The sequence below is a fragment of the Salminus brasiliensis genome, chromosome 15 (genome assembly GCF_030463535.1).
Source record: "Salminus brasiliensis chromosome 15, fSalBra1.hap2, whole genome shotgun sequence".
Taxonomy (NCBI): domain Eukaryota; kingdom Metazoa; phylum Chordata; class Actinopteri; order Characiformes; family Bryconidae; genus Salminus; species Salminus brasiliensis.
Window position 1 is genome coordinate 34,201,567 of NC_132892.1, and position 20,988 is coordinate 34,222,554.

The window sequence follows — 20,988 nt, forward strand, 5'->3', positions numbered from 1 at the left end:
GACCTGGAAGGTTGTGGCAGATGTAAACAATGGAACAAGAGCAATTCAGATATTTAGTGGGAAATGAAACTAAGGGTGTAAAGGTACTTCTTTCATCTTATTATGAATGGCAGCAATCTGGAGTTTATAGCACCGGTCATTTGACAGGAACTGGGTACCAGTTGGTGGTTGGTGTGGCACAACCGATAACCTGCCCCTACCTGCCAGTGAGCTGTTACACCATGTGGGAGACCAGGGTTCAATTCCCAGTCTGGGTGACTATGCTGCGCTACACTATTAACAGTCCTTGGGCAAGACTCCGAACACTGCATTGGCCCCCTTCTGTAATAAGAGGAACCTTGTAAGGAACCTAACAACTATAAAAAGCCCAATACCACTGAAGTATTGTAGAGGAATTGTGATGCTTATGGCTGTTTTTGAAGGATCTAGGAAACATTCAAGACTACATAAAGCACATGAAGATTTGAAAGCTGCTCTTCTAGCAGGACATTACAACTGTGGGTGAGCTGAACAGGAGTCCTATAGAGAGAAATGAAGACCCTGGGGGATCTGGAAAGACTCTGTGAAGACATTGCAGATTCCTTGGTCTGGAGACTATTATCAGAATGAAGTAATCATATGTTAAGTTTTGGGCATAATATTGGAAAGGAAAGGGTGCACAAAGTCCACGAATGCCTCAATTTCTGCCTTATTAAATGTGCTTCAATTCTTATTTTGAGGAGGAGCCCATGTGAAAGTGGGTAGGTGCTAACCATTGCCAAACCAGGCTGTGTAAACATAGTTTAACAATGAATACAGTTAAATAATGAATACAACAACAAAAGGAGAATTTAATGGATCTCACTGGTAAGCTGTAGATGAATCTTGGTGAACAAGGTTTCATAATTTGAGGCACCGTCTTCCCTCGCCACTCCACAAGTATAAACTCCTCCATCCTCTTCTCTCACATCTCTGATTCTCACACTGATGACTTTAGAGCTTCTGTCGTCAGAGATGGAGAATCTGTCTTTCTGAGACTCTGAGGTACGGATCACTTCTGTATAATTTTGATCTTTTTCTTTGAAGAAGAACTTGGTCTTGTTCTGAAACTCCTCTGGATAGGAACAGCTGATGGTGACGGTCTGTCCCAGATAATTAGTCACAGTTGTTGGTGCTGAACAGCATGGATCTGTCAATCAATCACAATTATCCTTTCCAATAATTCTAGGTGGAGTATCTGAAGGAGCTTGCAGAACATCAGCACCTACAAATGAGCAGCTTTAAAGATTTTTTTTATATCAAATTAGTAGGACTTTCTGACCTGTTTTCACTTCCAGCTTTATAGTATGGCTCCACTCTCCTGTTTCTCCACACATATATAATCCAGCATCCTCTGAACTCAGGTCTCTGTAGATCACTGTAAGAACTCCAGAATATGCAAAGAGAGAAACTCTGCCTTTATGATCCCACGTATTCGTTGATACATCAGGGCTCAGATACACACACTGTTGTGCTGATCCCTTACAGAAATACCCATTGTATCCTCTAGTGTTATTGTATGTGCAGTAGATCATGACACTGCCTCCTGAGTAGCCAATCACATCAAAGCTGCCCACAAGACCTGCCAATCAAAGTGAAGATTCTCCTTCATTAAGATACCTCCAATGGTCTCACATTTACAGTTCAGAAGAACTGCAGCAACGTGTTTATAAACACACATCAAACTGAACACTGCATCTTATCCGTGTTTGAAGTAGCATAAACAACTGACCTGGGATCAGGTAGAAAGTGAAGATGAGAAAGATCTTCATCTAGAAATGAATTTTAACTTCACAGATGTTCACACCAACTCCACTCCACTGTATTTATCCTCTGTATAAGTTTTCTGTTCTTAAACTTTACTCTTCTTCGTAATGAGCTGTTCTCAGTGTGAGAGAGTCCGTCTTCTCCTGTGTCTGGTGTCGTGGTTTCTGTTTTACAGGAAGTTCGAGTTGTTCATACACAGCTCCTCCCTCCAGCATCACTGACCACAAGCCGAACACCAAAGAAAGTTGAGAAAGGAGCTCCTGAACACAGTTAGACATATAGTGAGTTTAATCTGCTGCACCTGTTGAAGGAATTGAATTAGTCTGTACAGTTAGAGCTAGTGTAAAGTTATAAGAACATGTCGCGCAAATTTAGAGCATGCAGATACAGCCTTTATATGATTTAATATGATGATGATGTTGTTGTTTTTGAAATTTGAGATTAACCTAGCTACACAATATGGACAAAAGTATTGGGACACCTGCTCATTTATTATTTCTTCTGAAATCAAAGGTATTAAAAAGTTTCTCCTGCTTCTCTACTGTCCAGGGAAGACTTCAGACTTGTTGGACTTCAGCATTGCTGTGAGGATTTGATTGCATTCAGTGACAAGACCATTAGTGGGGTCAGAATGTTGGATAATCACCACTCCATTTCATCATCCCTAGCTCCCCAACTCAACCCAAACGTATGGGATGAAGCTTCATTCCAGAGAACACAGTTTTTCCACTGCTCCACAGCTTAATGCTGGGGGGCTTTATACCCATCAGGCTTTGCCTGGCATTATTAGGCAGCATGGTGCCAATAGGTTCATGTTCATCAGGTCCAGAAAGTTCAATTCTATTGGCAGTCGGGCCCAGGGTCAGTAACACGTTTCAGACTTCAGAACCATTGTTGAAGGTGGATGAGGTAGAGCTTAATCCTGAACTGATCTTCAGCTGTACAGACGTTCAAATCAATATTGTAACATTCTCCAAGTCTGCTTTTCACCTCCTTACAGTTAAATTCTGCTTTTTTTCAGAAATGTACCGTCCTCTTCTCTCTGGTTTGATTGGTTCCCCTTTTCTGGTAAGAGTCCCTCGGATCAGAGCTCCTCCCACGAACATTGGCAATCACATACCAAAATATAGTAACAGGATATTGAGTAATTTTTGTGATGTCATACTCATATACATTTACAGAACCTGTTTACTAAAACATTAGTTCAGTTGGAAAAAAAACTCCTCCTCCTCCTCAGCCTCTACTTCACTTGTATCAGTGTTTTTTTTATCATAAAATCTGACAACTCAGACAGACATTCAGCCTGAGTGATGATCTCATTAAGCACACTGACGCTTTTATAGATGTGGGAAAGACCCTTCAATGACCTCATTGACACATGAATATATAAATAATACTAATGCTGTGATTTAGTAGAAACTGCAAGATCATGGGTAAGTGCACTAGACCACAAGAGCTTCTTAGGCTGTGTTTTTCACAGCAGGTAAAAGTGGTCCAAATATCTGACATTCGTCTGAACAGTTCACCCTCCTAAACTGATGAGAGCCATGCTTCATATGTTATCTTTACCAGCATCACTGGAACTCCTTGATAGGTCCTGTGATGCTGGTAAAGATGAAACCAAAACTTCATATGAAGCATTGCTCTCACATCAGTTTAGGAGGGCAATGCTTTATATGTTAGGTTTTGGTTTCATCTTCACTAGCGTCACAGGACCTATCAAGGAGTTCCAGTGGCTGACAGCTGGCCGTATCCGCGAAATTGATATTCTGCCATGCCCACTATTTTGATTTGTGTCCTTGGTTTCTTTAAACTTTGTGTTTTAAGCATTTTATTTTCCTTTCATTCTGCAAGAGCACCCTCCTGTGGCCATGTTCAGACATTTTTATTTTCAGACATTTGTATTTTCATTTTTAGAAATTTTAGAAACATCTTTAAACACGGAGCGGTTGTTGCGATACGGGCCTTCTAATTTCCTGTGAACTGATAGTCATCACCCCAAATAACAATGAGGGCTGTTCCCTCACTATTCCACCACTGAACACCTCTCACTGCTGTCATCCATTTTCCCTCTCCTCAGCAAATGTTGAGCTGGATAGACGTAAAAGTTGCATTAAATGCAATCTGGCTCTTCAGGCTGTGTCTCATTGCCACGTATCGGTAATGAATCAGACTTACTATTACTACTGGAACTCCTATACACAGTCACACAGCAAACCTCAAAACCTGTAAATTTAAACTGCTTTAACCAAGTGCAATATTGTAAGTAGAGTGTGAGTGTAGCCTTTTATGTGGAAATGTGATACATATTCGATACGTGACAATGCATCTCAGTCTGAACAGCCAGATCAGAATTCATGAGACTTTGAGGAGAAAGGGAAATGGACTGTTGTGCTGTTAAAATGAATATCACATTAAATAGATTGGAAAAAAAAGACTGAAATTATATAAACAAAGGAAGTTTTTTTTTTTTTTTTTTTTTTTATCATTTTACAGCTGTGTAAAATACAACAGTGGGGTTCATTGTACAGGCTTTTTGGTGTGTAAATACTATATAGCAAATATAAGACAATATTAAAACAATGAAATGATGAAGTACTCTAGATAACTGCAACTGTGGTGCCTCACACGACCAAAGATAATAACAAATAGATTATTATAAAATAAACATCTAAAATATTAAAGTAGTATGTATGTGTGTATGTGTATATATATATATATATATATATATATATATATATATATATATATATATATATATATATATATATATATATATATATATGGGAAACATGAAAATATCTCAGGAAACATGAAAATAAAACATTATGCAGACAAATGGCATCTAGAAAACTCAACAAATATCACACCTAAAGAGGATTACGTCCAAATGCATCAGACCAAATTGAAATGAAGGGTTTTATCAGCTGAATCTGATCTTATTGATAAAGGTCTGATAAAACCAGTCTGCTCACATATGTGTCAGATCTGACTTATCTGACTAACTGGTACTGGGCTTCAGACTTTGGTAGACTGAATCTGGCTCTCTCCTTTCTGGATTCAGACTCTGGTAAACTGAATCTGATTGGTCGGTGATGCAGTTTAGGTTCTGGTAGACTGGACCCATTCTGATGTTCTGGTTTCCACGTGAATCATTTTCATAATCATGATCATTCTGAAATCAGAGCAATATAAATATTACAGTAACATTTGCTTCAAAGCTGCTAAAATAACTAAACTAAAAGAACTAACATTTGTTATGTTTACCACCCTGTTATTAAGCATCTTTAGAAACCTTTTGAAGAACATAAAACGACAGTTCTGTAAAATACAAAATAATAAATACAAATGTTCTATCAGAACTTAAACTGTTAGTACTTCATCAGTGTGTTTACTTACTGTATTGTTTTCCTGAGGCCGATTTCTCCTCTCAGCTGAGTCTGCAGAAAGAGAGGAGACACAAGTAAAACTAGTCTTCTATAAATTGTCCACTAGAGGCAGTCTTCTAACTCCACCAGGTGTAGACAATTATTACACTGGTAACTTTTATACTACAGGACATCAACATCACCCGTGTGTGTGAATCTTACCTTGTGTTTTACAGCGTCTCAGTTTGCAGAAGATCAGTGTCAATCCTCCTATCGGCAGCAGAACCACCCAGATGCTCACAATGGTGATGCTGATACTGAAGGAGGAAGCTGGAGCTGAGAGACACAACAGTTTTCCACACTTTTGTTATATCCTGAGCAGTAAAGGAAGGGTATTCAAATCTTGAGCAATCTGCTGACACAAGTAGCCCTGTTCTGCTCTTGCCTCTGCCCTTGGTCCTGTGTTTTCATCCACCTGTTTAATAGATTTTTGTATTGTCTTATCTCCACCTATTACCCCGCCTGTTTCCTCATCATTATCCCCAGATGTTCCTTGTTTTTCCAACCTGTGTTTTGTCTAGCACTTCCAGCTGTACTGAACTGAACTGTTACACCTGCTCTGAAATCAAACCAGGAACCCTCCAGCTCCACATCTGTTCATAGTGTGGATCCTAAAGTACTGAAGTCCTGCCTGAATATGTTCAACTTGACCAAAGAGCAGCTGTGGGTTACATGAAATTCCCTTCTTTGGTTTTGTTTTTGGGCTCTATTTTAGCTCAAGTTGCAAACTGACATTATAAGAAATTTAGACTAGAATATTTGATCTCTTAGATTATAGGATGGATCTTATTCTGTGAGCACAAACAAACAAACATAAATTTATCTTAATTTTAAAATCTCTTATTCTGAATAACACTTCTCAGACTATGTGTCTGCAGTCTAACAGGGATCCTCTCATTCTCACTGTGTTGAAGAAAGATTATGTAGCATTTTAATCTTAAATAACCCCCTTCAGGATGATGCTTTTGCTCCACTGACTGTAACAGGGAGAACGGTGTCTCTGTCATTCCCACTCTAGGCCAGAGCATTGATGGTGGAGCTGCAGGGGTCATATTAAGTCATTAGTGTAAAATCCTGTGGTATTACTCTACCGCCTCACTCCTGGAGCTTTCACTCATCAAAGCGTAAATTACACTTCCTAACTGTACTAACACGTGCTTTACCTAGACACTGATCTATGTGAAGTAATTTAATTTTTAATAAGGATACTCTGCTTTATGGTTGAACAACAATGGGTTCACATATGTATCCCACCAAGGAGTTCACATTTATCCTAGCAGAATCTCTAAATCAATGAACAGTGTAGGAAGTTAATGGAGCTCACAAGTAAGCTGTAGATGAATCTTGGTGAACAAGGTTTCATAATTTGTGGCACCGTCTTCCCTCGCCACTCCACAAGTATAAACTCCTCCATCCTCATCTCTTACATCTCTGATCCTCACACTGACAACTTTAGAGCTTCTGTCATCAGAGATGGAGAACCTGTCTTTCTGAGACTCTGAGGAACGGATCACTTCTGTATAAATTTGATCTTTTTGTTTGAAGAAGAACTTGGTCTTGATCTGAAACTCCTCTGCATAGGAACAGTTGATGGTGACGGTCTGTCCCAGATAACCAGTCACAGTCGTTGGTGCTGAACAGCATGGATCTGTCAATCAATCACAATTATCTTTTCCAATAATTCTAGGTGGAGCATCTAAAGGAACTTGCAGAACATCAGCACCTACAAATGAGCTGCTTTATAGATTTTTTATATGAAATTAGTAGGACTTTCTGACCTGTTTTCACTTCTAGCTTGACATTGTGGTTCAGGTCTCCAGTCTCTCCACAAATATATAATCCAGCATCCTCTGAACTCAGGTCTCTGTAGATCACTGTAAGAACTCCAGAAGATGCAAAGAGAGAAACTCTGCCTTTATGATCCCACGTATTCGTTGCTAGATCAGGGTTCAGATACACACACTGTTGTGCTGATCCCTTACAGAAATACCCATTGTGTCCTCTATTCACACTTAATGTGCAGTAGATCATGACACTGCCTCCTGTGTAGCCAATCACATCAAAGCTGCCCACAAGACCTGCCAATCAAAGTGAAGATTCTCCTTCATTAAGATACCTCCAATGGTCTCACATTTACAGTGCAGCAGAACTGCAGCAACGTCTTTATAAACGCACATCAAACTGAACACTGCATCTTATCCATGTTTGAAGTAGCATAAACAACTGACCTGGGATCAGGTAGAAGGTGAAGATGAGGAAGATCTTCATCTAGAAATTAATTTTAACTTCACGGATGTTCACACCAACTCCGCTCCACTGTATTTATCCTCTGTATAAGTTTTCTGTTCTTAAACTTTACTCTTCTTCGTAACGAGCTGTTCTCAGTGTGTGAGAGAGTCCGTCTTCTCCTGTGTCTGGTGTCGTGGGTTCTGTTTTACAGGAAGTGTGAGTTGTTCATACACCGCTCCTCCCTCCAGCATCACTGACCACAAGCCGAACACAAGAGAATGTTGAGAAAGGAGCTCCTGAACACAGTTAGACATATAGTGAGTTTAATCTACTGCAACTGTTGAAGGAATTGAATTAGTGTGTACAGTTAGAGCTAGTGTAAAGTTATAAGAACATGTCGCGCAAATTTAGAGCATGCAGATACAGCCTTTATATGATTTAATAATATGATGATGTTGTTGTTTTAAAAATGTGTTAATTATTATTAGTACTTGAGCACTGGTTGTTTTTTTGGGAACTGTTCTTGTAACATTGGCACACTGCCTCCAGGACTCAACAGATGTGCATTGGCTAGGCTTCTTTCAAGCTCCACCCCTCAACTGAGGCTCAGGCCTGGATTCTTTAGGACTCCTTTTAAGCTGTGTCTATAAATACAACCTATATGTCCACTGGTAGTGCTGTTGAGTAAGTTCAGGTTCAGGTGTAGATTAAGGTGTAGTTGTATGGTTAAAAAGAGAGCAGCACATTCCCATCAGCTAGTTATTAGAACAGGGGTTGCTATGGGAACCAGACCTCATGACCACAGCGTGGGTGTCCATGCTAGGCTATTTCTTCTCTCCATCGTCCATCCTCTATCCTCAACACACAGCAGAGAGGGAACTCCTAAGCACCATGTGAGAAAGCTAAATTTGAAGAACCAGCTAGATGGGTGCTAGATTAACCTAGATACACAATATGGACAAAAGTATTGGGACACCTGCTCATTTATTATTTCTTCTGAAATCAAGGGTATTATAAAGTTTCTCCTGCTTCTCTACTGTCCAGGGAAGAAGAGTTTTTATTAGATGTTGGACTTCAGCATTGCTGTGAGGATTTGATTGCATTCAGTGACAAGACCATTAGTGGGGTCAGAATGTTGGATAATCACCACTCCATTTCATCATCCCTAGCTCCCCAACTCATCCCAAACGTATGGGATGAAGCATCATTCCAGAGAACAGTTTTTATGCTGGGGGGCTTTATACCCCTCAGGACTAGATAAAAAAAAAAAAAACTCCTACCACTTAGCAATCTGCTCCAGCTCTGGAAGGAACACTCTTCCAGCAGGTCGGGCCCAGGGTCAGTAACATGTTTCAGACTTCAGAACCATTGTTGAAGGTGGATGAGGTAGAGCTTAATCCTGAACTGATCTTCAGCTGTACAGACGTTCAAATCAATATTGTAACATTCTCCAAGTCTGCTTTTCACCTCCTTACAGTTAAATTCTGCTTTTTTTCAGAAATGTACCATCCCCTTCTCTCTGGTTTGATTGGTTCCCCTTTTCTGGTAAGAGTCCCTCAGATCAGAGCTCCTCCCACGAACATTGGCGATCACATACCAAAATATAGTAACAGGATATTGAGTAATTTTTGTGATGTCATACTCATATACATTTACAGAACCTGTTTACTAAAACATTAGTTCAGTTGGAAAAAAAACTCCTCCTCCCCCTCAGCCTCTACTTCACTTGTATCAGTGTTTTTTTATCATAAAATCTGACAACTCAGACAGACATTCAGCCTGAGTGATGATCTCATTAAGCACACTGACGCTTTTATAGATGTGGGAAAGACCCTTCAATGACCTCATTGACACATGAATATATAAATAATACTAATGCTGTGATTTAGTAGAAACTGCAAGATCATGGGTAAGTGCACTAGACCACAAGAGCTTCTTAGGCTGTGTTTTTCACAGCAGGTAAAAGTGGTCAAAATATCCGACATTCGTCTGAACAGTTCACCCTCCTAAACTGATGAGAGCCATGCTTCATATGTTATCTTTACCAGCATCACTGGAACTCCTTGATAGGTCCTGTGATGCTGGTAAAGATGAAACCAAAACCTCATATGAAGCATTGCTCTCACATCAGTTTAGGAGGGCAATGCTTCATATGTTAGGTTTTGGTTTCATCTTCACCAGCGTCACAGGACCTATCAAGGAGTTCCAGTGGCTGACAGCTGGCCGTATCCGCGAAATTGATATTCTGCCATGCCCACTATTTTGATTTGTGTCCTTGGTTTCTTTAAACTTCGTTTTTTAAGCATTTTATTTTCCTTTCATTCTGCAAGAGCACCCTCCTGTGGCCATGTTCAGACATTTTTATTTTCAGACATTTGTATTTTCATTTTTAGAAATTTTAGAAACGTCTTTAAACACGGAGCGGTTGTTGCGATACGGGCCTTCTAATTTCCTGTGAACCGATAGTCATCACCCCAAATAACAATGAGGGCTGTTCCCTCACTATTCCACCACTGAACACCTCTCTCACTGCTGTCATCCATTTTCCCTCTCCTCAGCAAATGTTGAGCTGGATAGACGTAAAAGTTGCATTAAATGCAATCTGGCTCTTCAGGCTGTGTCTCATTGCCACGTATCGGTAATGAATCAGACTTACTATTACTTCTGGAACTCCTATACACAGTCACACAGCAAACCTCAAAACCTGTAAATTTAAACTGCTTTAACCAAGTGCAATATTGTAAGTAGAGTGTGTGTATAGCCTTTTATGTGGAAATGTGATACATATTCGATACGTGACAATGCATCTCAGTCTGAACAGCCAGATCAGAATTCATGAGACTTTGAGGAGAAAGGGAAATGGACTGTTGTGCTGTTAAAATGAATATCACATTAAATAGATTGGGGAAAAAAATGACTGAAATTATATAAACAAAGGAAGTTTTTTTTTTTTTTTTATCATTTTACAGCTGTGTAAAATACAACAGTGGGGTTCATTGTACAGGCTTTTTGGTGTGTAAATACTATATAGCAAATATAAGACAATATTAAAACAATGAAATGATGAAATACTCTACATAACTGCAACTGTGGTGCCTCACACGATGACCAAAGATAATAACAAATAGATTATTATAAAATAAACATCTAAAATATTAAAGTAGTATATATATATATATATATATATATATATATATATGGAAAACATGAAAATAAAACATTATGCAGACAAATGGCATCTAGAAAACTCAACAAATATCACACCTAAAGAGGATTACGTCCAAATGCATCAGACCAAATTGAAATGAAGGGTTTTATCAGCTGAATCTGATCTTATTGATAAAGGTCTGATAAAACCAGTCTGCTCACATATGTGTCAGATCTGACTTATCTGACTAACTGGTACTGGGCTTCAGACTTTGGTAGACTGAATCTGGCTCTCTCCTTTCTGGATTCAGACTCTGGTAAACTGAGTCTGATTGGTCGGTGATGCGGTTTAGGTTCTGGTAAACTGGACCCATTCTGATGTTCTGGTTTCCATGTGAATCATTTTCATAATCATGATCATTCTGAAATCAGAGCAATATAAATATTACAATAACGTTTGCTTCAAAGCTGCTAAAATAACTAAACTAAAAGAACTGACATTTGTTATGTTTACCACCCTGTTATTAAGCATCTTTAGAAACCTTGTGAAGAACATAAAATGACAGTTCTGTAAAATACAAAAGAATAAATACAAATGTTCTATCAGAACTTAAACTGTTAGTACTTCATCAGTGTGTTTACTTACTGTATTGTTTTCCTGAGGCCGATTTCTCCTCTCAGCTGAGTCTGCAGAAAGAGAGGAGACACAAGTAAAACTAGTCTTCTATAAATTGTCCACTAGAGGCAGTCTTCTAACTCCACCAGGTGTAGACAATTATTACACTGGTAACTTTTATACTACAGGACATCAACATCACCCGTGTGTGTGAATCTTACCTTGTGTTTTACAGCGTCTCAGTTTGCAGAAGATCAGTGTCAATCCTCCTATTGGCAGCAGAACCACACAGATGCTTACAATGGTGATGCTGATACTGAAGGAGGAAGCTGGAGCTGAGAGACACAACAGTTTTCCACACTTTTGTTATATCCTGAGCAGTAAAGGAAGGGTATTCAAATCTTGAGCAATCTGCTGACACAAGTAGCCCTGTTCTGCTCTTGCTTCTGCCCTTGGTCCTGTGTTTTCATCCACCTGTTTAATAGATTTTTGTATTGTCTTATCTCCACCTATTACCCCGCCCGTTTCCTCCTTGTTTTTCCAACCTGTGTTTTGTCTAGCACTTCCAACTATACTGAACTGAACTGTTACACCTGCTCTGAAATCAAACCAGGAACCCTCCAGCTCCACATCTGTTCATAGTGTGGATCCTAAAGTACTGAAGTCCTGCCTGAATATGTTCAACTTGACCAAAGAGCAGCTGTGGGTTACATGAAATTCCCTTCTTTGGTTTTGTTTTTGGGCTCTATTTTAGCTCATAAGTTGCAAACTGACATTCTAAGAAATTTAGACTAGAATATTTGATCTCTTAGATTATAGGATGGATCTTATTCTGTGAGCACAAACAAACAAACATAAATTAATCTTAATTTTAAAGTCTCTTTCTCTGAATAACACTTCTCAGACTCGGTGCCTGCAGTCTAACAGGAATCCTCTCATTCTCACTGTGTTGAAGAAACATTATGTAGCATTTTAATCTTAAATAACCCCCTTCAGGATGATGCTTTTGCTCCACTGACTGTAACAGGGAGAACGGTGTCTCTGTCATTCCCACTCTAGGCCAGAGCGTTGATGGTGGAGCTGCAGGGGTCATATTAAGTCATTAGTGTAAAATCCTGTGGTATTACTCTACCGCCTCACTCCTGGAGCTTTCACTCATCAAAGCGTAATTTACACTTCCTAACTGTACTAACACGTGCTTTACCTAGACACTGATCTATGTGAAGTAATTTAATTTTTAATAAGGATACTCTGCTTTATGGTTGAACAACAATGGGTTCACATATGTATCCCACCAAGGAGTTCACATTTATCCTAGCAGAATCTCTAAATCAATGAACAGTGTAGGAAGTTAATGGAGCTCACCTGTAAGCTGTAGATGAATCTTGGTGAACAAGGTTTCATAATTTGTGGCACCTTCTTCCCCCACCACTCCACAAGTATAAACTCCTCCATCCTCATCTCTCACATCTCTGATCCTCACACTGACAACTTTAGAGCTTCTGACATCAGAGATTGAGAACCTGTCTTTCTGAGACTCTGAGGAACGGATCACTTCCGTATAAATTTGATCTTTTTGTTTGAAGAAGAACTTGGTCTTGATCTGAAACTCCTCTGGATAGGAACAGTTGATGGTGACGGTCTGTCCCAGATAACCAGTCACAGTCGTTGGTGCTGAACAGCATGGATCTGTCAATCAATCACAATTATCTTTTCTAATAATTCTAGGTGTAGCATCTGAAGAAACTTGCAGAACATCAGCACCTACAAATGAGCAGCTTTATAGATTTTTTATATCAAATTAGTAGGACTTTCTGACCTGTTTTCACTTCCAGCTTTATAGTATGGCTCCACTCTCCTGTTTCTCCACACATATATAATCCAGCATCCTCTGAACTCAGGTCTCTGTAGATCACTGTAAGAACTCCAGAAGATGCAAAGAGAGAAACTCTGCCTTTATGATCCCACGTATTCGTTGCTAGATCAGGGTTCAGATACACACACTGTTGGGCTGATCCCTTACAGAAATACCCGTTGTATCCTCTAGTGTTATTGTATGTGCAGTAGATCATGACACTGCCTCCTGAGTAGCCAATCACATCAAAGCTGCCCACAAGACCTGCCAATCAAAGTGAAGATTCTCCTTCATAAGGATACCTCCAATGGTCTCACATTTACAGTTCAGAAGAACTGCAGCAATGTCTTTATAAACACACATTAAACTGAACACTGCATCTTATCCATGTTTGAAGTAGCATAAACAACTGACCTGGGATCAGGTAGAAGGTGAAGATGAGGAAGATCTTCATCTAGAAATGAATTTTAACTTCACGGATGTTCACACCAATTCCACTCCACTGTATTTATCCTCTGTATAAGTTTTCTGTTCTTAAACTTTACTCTTCTTCGTAAGGAGCTGTTCTCAGTGTGTGAGAGAGTCTGTCTTCTCCTGTGTCTGTTGTTGTGGTTTCTGTTTTACAGGAAGTCCAAGTTGTTCACAGACAGCTCCTCCCTCCAGCATCACTGACCACAGGCCAAACACCAGAGAATGTTGAGAAAGGAGCTCCTGAACACAGTTAGACATATAGTGAGTTTAATCTACTGCAACTGTTGAAGGAATTGAATTAGTGTGTACAGTTAGAGCTAGTGTAAAGTTATAAGAGCCTGTCATGTGAATTTAGAGCATGCAGATACAGCATTTATATGATTTAATATGTATATGATGTATATTATGTATAATATTATTATTATTATTATTATTATTATTATTATTATTATTATTATATAATTTATTTTAGTACTTGAACACTGGTTGGTTTATGGAAACTGCTCTTGTAACAATGGCTCACTCCTCCAGGCCTCAACAGGTGCTGCACATGCCTAGACTATGTGCTTTGGCTAGGCTTCCTTCATGCTCCACCCCTCACCTGAGGCTCACACCTGGACACTTTAGGACTCCTCTTAAGCCCTGGGACATAGTTTTAAGCCTTGTCTGTTCACAACATGTTTGTACACAGATATGTCTGTATAGGCTGATTGTAGATTAAGGTGTAGGTTAAGGAGAGAGCAGTGCATCACCTCCAGGTTCTGCTGGTTGTGGGAATAAGAGTTGGTAGGGGAACCAGGCCTCATGACCACAGCTTTTCCTGTGCCAGTGTGGGCGGAAGAGTAAGTCTAACCAAGTGAGCGAGGAAGTTAAATCCAGGGAAGTGAGTGGGTGTCCATGCTAGGCTAACCCTAGCCAATCAGCTTTTACCAATTTTTCTCTCCATCGTCTGCTCCTTCAAATACAAACTAGACTCCCCTAGCAGAACCAAACTGTAGATCAACACACACCAGAGAGGGAACTCCTAAGCACCATGTGAGCTGAGGGTAGATGAGGATGAACTTCATCCCAAACCGATCTAGACAGTCAAACAAACTCCTTTCCACTTTTTTTTATTTATCTGCATTTTACGTCCTTACAGTTAAATTCAGCTTTTCTTAGAAAGTTCCTCTTTTCTCCCAGCAGCATCACTGACCACATAACAATGTACAGGAAAACGATATTAGGAATAATGATGTCATTCTCATACACATTTATAGAACCTGTATACCAGAACATTGGTTTTGTTTGAAAACCCCTTCCCCCTCAGCCTCTACTTCTCTTGTATCAGTGGTTTTATATTAAGATCTGACAACTCGACAGACTGATTAATCAGTTTGATGATCTTATTAAAAACATACTGATGCTTTTTGTGTAGACATGGGAAAGACCCTTCAATGACCTCACACTTATGGACACATGCAGCTTTAATAAATTTGTTTGATTTAGTAATAACTGAAGAACTATGCATTTGTGCTTGACTGCAAGAGCTTCTTAGGCTCCGTTCACACAGCCATTTAAACACACTTAATCTGATATCTGATTTTGATTCGGGACACACTGAAATCTGACACATACCCGATACGCGGCAAAGCATTTCAGTCTGAACAGCCGGATCAGAATCAATGTGATTTTTTTACGTCAATCCAACTCGATAAGATAAAATAAGATAATATATAAGATAATAATAATAATATTTTTGTTCAGGAAATCAGATCAGGGTCACTTTACCTGCTGTGTGAACATAGCTTTAGTTTCATACTCTTACTGAAATAAGGAAAGACTTTTTATATATACACTGCTCAAAAAAATAAAGGGAACAATTAAACAACACAATATAACTCCAAGTAAATCAAACTTCTGTGAAATCAAACTGTTCACTTAGGAAGCAACACTGATTGACAATCAATTTCACATGCTGTTGTGCAAATGGAATAGACATCAGGTAAAAATGATTGGCAATTAGCAAGACACACTAAATAAAGAAGTGGTTCTGCAGGTGGGGACCACAGACCACTTCTCAGTACCTATGCTTTCTGGCTGATGTTTTGATCACTCTTGAATGTTGGTGGTACTTTCACACTCGTGGTAGCATGAGACTTTACAACCCACAGAAGTGGCTCAGGTAGTGCAGCTCATCCAGGATGGCACATCAATGCAAGCTGTGGCAAGAAGATTTACTGTGTCTGTCAGTACACCAGGAGACGTGGAGGAGGCCGTAGGAGGGCAACAACCCAGCAGCAGGACCGTTACCTCTGCTTTTGTGCAAGGAGGAACAGGAGGAGCACTGCCAGAGCCCTGCAAAATGACCTCCAGCAGGCCACAAATGTGCATGTGTCTGCACAAATGGTTAGAAACTGACTCCATGAGGATGGTATGAGGGCCCGACGTCCACAGATGGGGGTTGTGCTCACAGCAAAACACCTTGCAGGACGCTTGGCATTTGCCAGAGAACACCAGGATTGGCAAATTGGCCACTGGCGCCCTGTGCTCTTCACAGATGAAAGCAGGTTCACACTGAGCACATGTGACAGATGTGACAGAGTCTGGAGACACTGTGGAGAGCGATCTGCTGCCTGCAACATCCTTCAGCATGACCAGTTTGAGTAATGGTGTGGGGTGGCATTTCTCTATATATATATGACATGAAATATAACATGAAAATAACATAATGCAAAGAAATGGCATCTAGAAAACTCAACAACTATCACACCTAAAGAGGATTACATCCTCTTTAAATGCATCAGACCAAGTTGAAATGAAGGGTTTTATCAGTTGAATCTGATCTTATTGATAAAGGTCTGATAAAACCATAAAGGTCTGGTCATATGTGTCAGATCTGACTTATCTGACTAACTGGTGCTGGGCTTTAGACTTTGGTAGACTGAATCTGGTCCTCTGCTTGCTGGAGTCAGACTCTGGTAAACTGAATCTGATTGGTTGGTGTTGGGGTTTAGGTTCTGGTAGATTCTGATGTTCTGGTTTCCAGGTGGATCATTTTCATAATCATGATCGTTCTGAAATTAGAGCAATATAAATATTACAAACATTTGCTTCAAAGCAACTGAAAGAACTGACATTTGTGATGTTCTAACCCTGTTATAAAGCATCGTTAGAGATTGTTTTGAAGAACACAAAAGGACAGTTCTATAAATTAAAAAGGAATAAGTAAAAATATTCTATCAAGGAGCTCCATGTAGGGATAAATGATCAACTGCAGCATCAGTACATACTCCAATCATCCAAAACTTTAGTACCACCAAGGTAGTTCCCCTTTGTGCTGCCACATCATATCTGATCATTCAAGACCTGGACTCCACAAGACCATCTGGAGGAGTCTTGTGGTGTCTTTAACCCAGATGTTAGCAACAGACCCTCTAAGTTCAGTAAGTTGTGAGGTGGGACCTCTGTGATCATCAATAATGTGACCATGTCCCCATCACCTTTCCTGATTGTCCTTCCTTGGAGCACTTATGGTAGGTACTGACCACTGAATAACAAACACCCCACGAGACCTGCCTGATGATGTTCTAGAGATGTTCTCAGTCATTGTCTAGAACCTCACAGTTTGGTTCTTGTCAAAGTGTCTCAGATTCCTTCGCTTGTCCATTTTTCACCTTCATCACCTTCAAGAACTAACACCTTCAAGAGCTGCCTAATATGTAGATCCACCTCCCAGACAAATGGAGCCATTGGAACCAGATCATCAGTGCTTTTCACTTCAAGTTATTTCTGATTTGTGTATACACTCACTACATAACACCTTTAATGTGAAGAACCAGTGAAGGTTCTGTAAACCTTTAAAAGGTCCTACAACTCATATAAAAAGATTTTTATAGAGCCAAACATGTTTTGTTTTATGGCTTAAAGAACTCTTTGTAGCACCTTTATTTTAGGAGTTTAAATGGGATATGCAATTTAACTAATATTTTATTTCTAATTGAAGAGAAATTAGGTCTGATATATGAATATTGTAAATAATCTGCTGTGCCCAGTTTTTCGAGTACTTCATCAGTGTGTTTACTCACTCTATTTTGTTCTCCAGATCGGCTTCTTCTCTCAGCTGAGTCTGCAAAAAGAAAGGAGACACCATTAAAACCAATCTTCTATTTACTGTCAACTAGAGGGAGTCTGTGAACCTCACAATGTGTATACATTTATTACACAGGTAACTATTATATTACTATACAGGACATCAACATCACCAGTGTGTGAATCTTACCTTGTGTTTTACAGCGTCTCAGTTTGCAGAAGATCAGTTTTAATCCTCCTATCGGCAGCAGAACCACCCAGATGCTCACAATGGTGATGCTGATACTGAAGGAGGAAGCTGGAGCTGAGAGACACAACAGGTTTCCACACTTTTGTTATATCCTGAGCCGTAAAGGAAGGGTATTAGAATCTTTAGCATTCTGCTGTCACGAGTAGCCATGTTCTGCTCTTGATTCTGACGTTGTTCCTGTGTTTTCATCCACCTGTTTAAACCCTTAATCACACACCAAGGTGTATTATTCAGTAACTACAGGGACTTCTGTATAAACTGGTGGGGCTATTTTTTGGAAACAGGCCATAAATTGTTTAAGGGGTGAATAGATTTTGGGATTGTCATATCATCACCAATTACCCCACCTGTTTTTAGATGTGTCTTCTTCAAAACCCTGCCCACATCATTATCCCCAGATGTTCCCTGTTCTTCCTAGGTGTGTTTAAACCCCTCTGTTTTGTTTAGCAATTTTTTATCATCTTTTGCTGTTTAATTTCATGATGGATTCAAATAAAACAGCTGACTGTTTCTCCTGCTCTGGAATTAAATCAGGATTTGACACATATCCACATATATTCATGGTAAGGAGCCTAAAGCATTGATGTCCTGCCTGAATATGTTCAACTTAAACAAACAGCAGCTGTGCTTACAAGTTTAGGTCTTCATTTGTGCTCTTCCTCTGCAAACAGACATTTTAAGAAATTACGGAATGTTAATACTGCACTATGGAGCTTTGATGGTGGACCTGCAGGAGGAGAACCACTCTCCAGAACTGTGTAATGCTGTGAGTCATATTAGTGTAAAATCCTGTAGTACTACTCTACCGCCTCAGTCCACATGCTTCTCTACCTTCAATTGCTGCCTCTGGAGCTCTCACTTGTGTCTTTTATGAAGGCTCAAAGGGCAAATTACACTTCCCAACTGTAGAGGGAGCCAAAGAGCAAGAGAACAAATTCAAATTCTTACGTAAACCTGCTTTACCTAGACGCAGATCTATGTGGAGTAATTTATTTTTAAATAAGGATACTCTGCTTCATGGTTGAACAACACTTATGTATCCCAGCAAGGGATTCACATTTATCCTAGCAGAATCTCTAAAACAGTGTAGGAAGTTAATGGAGCTCACATGTAACCTGTAGATGAATCTTGGTGAACAAGGTTTCATAATTTGATGCACTGTCTTCCCCCGCCACTCCACAGAAATAATCTCCTCCATCCTCTTCTCTCACATCTCTGATCCACACACTGAGAACTTTAGAGCTTCTGTCGTCAGAGATGAAGAACCTGTCTTTCTGAGACTCTGAGGAACGGATCACTTCTGTATAATGTTGATCTTTTTGTTTGAAGAAGAACTTGGTGTTTGTCTGAAACTTCTCTGGATAGGAACAGCTGATGGTGACGGTCTGTCCCAGATAACCAGTCACAGTCTTAGGTCTCCAACAGCATGGATCTGTCAATCAATCACAATTTGCTTACTTTCTAGTATTTTCAGATGGAGCATCTAGAGAAGCTTCCAGAACATCAGCACCTACAAATGAGCAGCTTTATAGATATTTATACAGAATTAGAAGGATTTTCTCACCTGTTTTTACTTCCAGATTTATAAAATGGTTCAGCTCTCCAGTCTCTCCACACATATATAATCCTTCATCCTTTAAACTCAGGTCTCTGTAGATCACTGTAAGGTGTTCTGAAGACTCAAGTACAGAAACTCTGCCTTTATGATCCCATGTGTTCGGTGATCGATCAGAGTTCAGATAGACACACTGTTGTGCTGATTCCTGACAGAAATACCCATTGTATCCTCTATCCTTACTATATGTGCAGTAGATTATGACACTACCTCCTGAGTAGCCAATCACATCAAAGCTTCCCTCATGACCTGCCAATCAAAGTGAATGTTCTCATTCATAGAAATGCAAACAAGTGTTCTATATAACTATAGCACATACTTTAACTTTATAAACACATAAAACCGGAATATTACATCTTTACATCAACGTTGAAGTTTAAAGGAGAATAACTGACCTGAGATCAGGTAGATGGTAAAGAAGAGCAAAATCATCTTGAAATGAACTCCAGCTTCACTATATTTAACTATATTCATCTGTAGTTTGCTTTGGTTCACTTCAGACTAAAGGTCTGTGTGTCTCTGTCTTCTCTTCTATGTGGCTTGGTTGGTTCCTCTTTCTATGCTAAGACTCAGAGTTGCTCAAACTCACAGCCCCTCCTTCCAGCATCACTAACCACAAACCAAATACCAGATAATTTTAAGAAAATAACTCATGAACACATTTAGACATGATGTGTCTATAGTATTTATGTTATAGTACCTATAGTAGTTATAGTAGAACCACAAAATTACAGCCCTTTTATAGACTTATTATTATTATTATTATTATTATTATTATTATTATTAATATACAGGAAAAATGCATATTTCTTTCTGAGATAAAATAACAGTGGGGTAAAAGGGCTTGTAAAACTGCCCCTGAGTATCTGGGCCTTGAATCCAGTTTTCAGTCCTGTTTTTTTGCTCTCGCTAGACGTTAAGGGAGCAGTTTCTGTTTAACATTTTTGAACATGTTCTGCCACTTAAACTGTTAAACAATGAAAAGCTCAGATTTGTGCTCTAACTTTTAGACTGTCTTCTGAACAAACCCAACATAAAAAGTATCCTACCACTCAACAATCTACTCCAGCTGAGGAACAATTACCATTCCCAGTTAAGCAGTTCAACACCAAGGACAGTGTTGAAGACAACATCAAGCACATGGCCTGAAGAGAGGATCTGAGAAATTCCTGGCCAACAACACATTTTCTTGAAAGTTCCAGCACTGCCATTAATTAAATTGAAATAACAGCAAAAAAGTAGAATCATGAAAATCTCCACAAAACAAACCAGCAAGCTCTGTAAAGTAAAATTAGTTAAATGTGTTTATCAGTAGAACAGTGCAGTGAAAGCTGTTAAAATAGGGGAATAAAAGACAAAAACTGCTTACAATGGTTAAAAAAATAATAATAAATTCTATACAAATTTATACAAATAAAAATGTCTTATTTTGTGATCAATTATTTATTGATTTTTACTTTCACATACAGAAACAACCAAATAGTGAAAATGAGCTTTTTAGACCTTATAAAGGGGGGTTGT

The 20,988-nt window shown here is 39.3% G+C and overlaps 1 long non-coding RNA gene across 1 annotated transcript; it reads right to left on the reverse strand.

Moving 5' to 3' along the window:
* Positions 1-10,936: 10,936 nt before the first annotated feature.
* Positions 10,937-11,463, reverse strand: LOC140535719 (uncharacterized). The gene is made up of 3 exons (XR_011977548.1): positions 11,427-11,463; positions 11,236-11,276; positions 10,937-11,011 (listed from the first exon to the last, which is right to left on the reverse strand). It is a non-coding gene; the product is annotated as an uncharacterized lncRNA (long non-coding RNA).
* Positions 11,464-20,988: the final 9,525 nt, after the last annotated feature.